The 4,873-nt window shown below is 37.2% G+C and overlaps 1 non-coding gene across 1 annotated transcript; it reads right to left on the bottom strand.

The window, feature by feature from the left end:
• Positions 1-3,864: 3,864 nt before the first annotated feature.
• Positions 3,865-3,971, bottom strand: LOC121231759 (small nucleolar RNA R71). The gene has a single exon (XR_005929814.1). It is a non-coding gene; the product is annotated as a small nucleolar RNA R71 (small nucleolar RNA).
• Positions 3,972-4,873: the final 902 nt, after the last annotated feature.

Below are 4,873 nucleotides of genomic sequence, written 5' to 3'. Positions count from 1 at the left end.
TTTTTTCTTAAGATAGTTATGTCAGGTTTTTCACAATCAAGTGTTTCTTCCCAAAATTCTCGAGGAACCAAAAGGAAATGGGTTCCAGAAGAAGATGCTGCGTTGGTTGCTTTTATGGTTGACTTGCACAATGTTGGAACCTTTAATGCACAATGTTGGAAAAATTATTAGAAAAATTTTTACCCCATGCCATTTTGAAGGCTAAACCTAATCTTGAATTGAGGATTAGGAAATTGAAAAGGGATTGGTCAATCGTTTATGACATTCTTAGTGGAAAAAACAATAGCAACTTTGGGTGGGATGAGCACAGACAGCTTGTTGTTGCTGAAGATACGGTGTGGAACTCATATATAAATGTAAGAATTATTTCAAGTCTTTATTATCTTATTTAGACCAAACTTATATCTAATATGAATTTCTCATTTTTATAGAGTCATAAAGAAGCCGCTGAATTCAAACATCGGAGTTTCCCTTATTATGACCAAGTTTCTGTCATCTACGCAAATAATCGAGCCATTGGGAAAGATGCTCAAACAGTCGCTGATATTATTGAAGAAATAGATGCTAAGGATGTAGCTACTACAAATACTCATGAAGAAAGAAAAATTTCCATGGATGTGAAGCTGATGTTTCTTTGGATGACATGGATCTTTCAGCTACACAACCACAACCAGCTAGAAACCAAGATGATTCCACATTTTCAAAAAAGAAAAAAATGATTTCTGATGCAAGTGATTCTTCTACTTCATTTAATGATGCTTCCGCTTTATTGGCAAAAAACATACGGACCATTGGCCTTGAAATTAGAAAGAGTATTGCCTCCGAAGTGCTAATTCAACAAAAGTTAGAAATGACCATGTAACACCCCAAACCCGGCCTAGACATTATGGCTGAATCGGGCGATGTCATATGAAAGTGCTTTCGAAAATAAGTCGTTGATAAACCATTTCCCCATTTAAACCATTTTTGTTATCCTATATAATCTCTAAAATCAAGTTATTTGTTTCCAAATCATTATCCATTTATTTACAAGTCGTTATAATTTGCGGAAGCTTTTAAAACGGTTTGCGTTGAAAGAAAGCATTTGTAACTTTTGAAAACCCATGTTTCCCTACCCCTAGTGAATATAAATCATAAGCAATGATAAAAAAATCCCAAATTAAAGTAAAAATCCATAAAGGCCTTATTACAGTAAAAATACCCCAAATAATAATACTTAAAATCATAATCAAGTACGAAAATATATGTGCGGTCGTATGGCCACCTCTGAGTCCCTCGCTGCACTGATCCGCTTATGATTGAGGATTACTTGTACAAATAAGACAGAAGGGGTGAGTTTACATAAACTCAGTGTGTAATCCCCATGCACAAAAATAGATAGCATACAGATAATCACAGTCTGGGCATAAGCGTTTTTTAAGTAACCGTGTTTGTCCAGTTTGGGCCTTAGCCCATCTCAGTACAGTAACAGTTACATATATGCAGTAACAATAATCCTACCCAACCAGCCTCTACACACCATCTCCGTCCAAACCTACACTCCACGTGGGGATATAATCAACCCACCCAACCCTACACTCTAAGTAGTACCGAATGCGGCACTATATAGTAATATGCAGCTGAGCTACCAGTAAATCAGATTCGAGGCCTTTCAGTGCACTTCCTCCGAATGATATAACCCTAACCCAATGCAATGCAATATACAAACATGTCATGCTGATAAACGCCAAATTATACATATCTATACCCCAAATACTTAGCATATTTATGGATGTTTATTACTAGATTTGTGAATTTTGGTGCTTTTAATCTGGTTATTTCATTTTTTGTACTCAGGAGACCACCAAGAGTCGAAAGGAGCCAAAAACGAGCTAAAAAGGGACAAAAATGGACCAAATCTAGAAGATGACATGGCATAAGCCTTGCCATACGGGCATTTCACACGCCTGTGGCCTTCGGGGGTGTCGACCAAGGTTTTCACGATTACCACAGCCTGGTCGTTAAGCCCACACAGCCGTGTGCAATTCAACAGATCGAACACGGCCTGGTAATCACGTCACACGGCCGTGGCACACGGGCGTGTCCCTTTTTCAAAGAGTTGTATTTTACAAGGAAAAAGGTACTTAGGGAGGAAGAAAGCCAATACAAAGCCTATATAAACACCCTAAGTGTGACCTAGAAGGAGGCCGCTCTTTCCAGAACTTTTCTGGAATATAGTACCACATACCGGGAATTACTTGAAGAAAGCCAGACGATCCATCTCAACAGCCGGAGCTACTCCAAAACTGAAGATCTCTCTCAGAATTCCTTCAGGGGTTTTAGAGTTTTCTTTATGTTTTGTTATTTTCATTCTTTTGAGATGTACTTTTATTTTATTATGAACTACACCCCTTAGATACCTAAGGGGGATAAAACCTATGATGGATCTTATTATTATTATCTGAACTGTATGATAAATACTTGATTTGTTCTTAATTATGTGTTCTTAATGCTTGAGTTAATATTCCGAGTATTAATTCATGATTTGATGTGCTTATACAGAGGAGGAATAGACCCTGCCTAAAAGTAGATTTGGCATAATTAAGCGGAGTTGATCGAACGCCTAGAAATAGGGTTACGAGATTTTACCGGATTAGGGTGAAACCTAATAAGGGGATCCATAGATCGAGTTAATGCAACCCTAGAGTGTTAATTAGAGAAAAGTCTTGGTTATTCAATCTAGGTATTAGACATTATTAGTCTTGAATAGGGATAATAACTTAACTTAGGGATCTCTACGAATCAAGTCAAGTGAATAAATCATCCGGTTCAGACTCAGATAACAAGTGAAATCTAGGTAGATTCCTCTTTGGGTGTCGTCTTTATCAATTATTTTTCTTCAAGTCTTTTTCCCCATTTTCTCTTTGCTTTAATTAAATCAGTTAATTAGTTTAGATAATTAGTTTAATAAACAAACCCTTTTATTCCTAGGCTAAATGATAAAAAGATAGTTATTACTAGTACTTTTGGTTCCCTTGGGTACGATATCCCGGTCTTTCCATTATTATACTATTGTTCGATAGGTGCGCTTGCCTTTTCGTCGTGATAATAGTTAGTCTAGGTTTGATCTTCATTATAAATATTTATTACTTGTTACGAATCACGCGATCAAGTTTTTGGCGCCGTTACCAGGGAACTGGAATATTAGGAAGACTAAATTTTTATTACTTTAGCCATTTATTTTTCTTGAAATTTTATTTTATTTTATTATTTATTAATTTACTTTTTCTCTCTTGGCAGGTTTTTATAGTTTATGACTAGAAGAAACCCGTCAGAACCATTACTCTTTGATGAAGAAATCGATCGCACAATTTGAAAAAATCAAAGAGAAATAAGGCGTAGTTTACACTACATGGAGAACGAGCGAGAAGATGATACTCAAACCCCAACCGACGAGATGGCCGAAAATCCAGGCAATCAGCTACCTGCTGCAATTGCAGCTAATCCAAATCCTGCTCCGCGTACTATGTATGACTATGCTAAACCTTCTTTAACAGGAACTGAGTCTAGTATAGTTGGACCTGCTATTGCTGCAAATAATTTCAAACTAAATCTAACACAATTCAGATGATACAACAGTTTGTTCAGTTTGATGGTTTGCAGGATGAGGATCCAAACACGCACTTGGCGAATTTTCTTGAATTTTGTGATACATTCAAAATCAATGGCATTTCTGATGATTCCATTCATCTTCAGTTATTTCCCTTTTCACTAAGAAACAAAGCTAAACAGTGGTTGAACTCATTACCACGAGGGTCTATCACTACTTGGGAACAAATGACCGAGAAGTTTTTACTAAAATATTTTCCGCCGGCTAAAACGGCTAAATTGCGTAATGATATCTCTTCTTTTGTGCAGATGGATTTAGAAACACTTTATGATGTGTGGGAGAGATACAAAGACTTACTGAGAAGGTGCCCTCACCATGGGTTACCGCTTTAGCTGTAAGTTCAAAAATTCTACAATGGTGTGAATCCTTCGACAAGACAAATGATTAACGTAGCTGCTGGCGGTTATTAGTCTCGATTATTCAATCTAGGGATTAGACGTTATTATTCTTGAATAGGGATAATAACTTAACTTAGGGATCTCTAAGGATCAAGTCAAGTGAATAAATCGTTCGGTTCAGAGTCAGATAACAAGTGAAATCTAGGTGGATTCCTCTTTGGGTGTCGTCTTTATCAATTGCTTTTCTTCAAGTCCTTTTCCCAATTTTCTCTTTGCTTTAATTAAACCAGTTAATTAGTTTAGACAATTAGTTTAATAAACAAACCCTTTTATTCCTCGGCTAAATAATAAAATGATAGTTATTACTAGTACTTTTGGTTCCCTTGGGTACGATATCCCGGTCTTGCCATTACTATACTATTGTTCGATAGGTGCGCTTGCCTTTTCATCGTGATAATAGTTAGTCTAGGTTTGATCTTCATTATAAATATTTATTACTTGTTACGAATCATGCGATCGCATGCCAAATCATGGTATTATACATGCATTCAGTACAATTTAGCAGCATGCCTCATATACAGTCATACAGATGTTTATATCATATAAAGGTAGAACAGTTATTTCAGCTAATCAGAGGTCTAAGAACACTTATCGACCCTACAGTAGGTTCACAGTCGTCTCGGGCGTCCCGTGCAACCTTAGCAGTTTAACAGTAAAAATGGTCCCACAAGCCCATGTTGTTTGCCCGTGTGGGCCCACATGACTCTTTATGGCCTTGGCCGTGTCGATCACATGGCTTAGTCCCAACTTCTCACATGCCCATGTGGCCCACACAACCTAAATTAGTCCGACCCATGTTTCATACACGACCAGCCTTATTGATCAC

The sequence above is a fragment of the Gossypium hirsutum genome, chromosome A06, assembly GCF_007990345.1.
Source record: "Gossypium hirsutum isolate 1008001.06 chromosome A06, Gossypium_hirsutum_v2.1, whole genome shotgun sequence".
NCBI lineage: Eukaryota > Viridiplantae > Streptophyta > Magnoliopsida > Malvales > Malvaceae > Gossypium > Gossypium hirsutum.
This window is presented reverse-complemented; position numbering and strand designations above follow the sequence as displayed.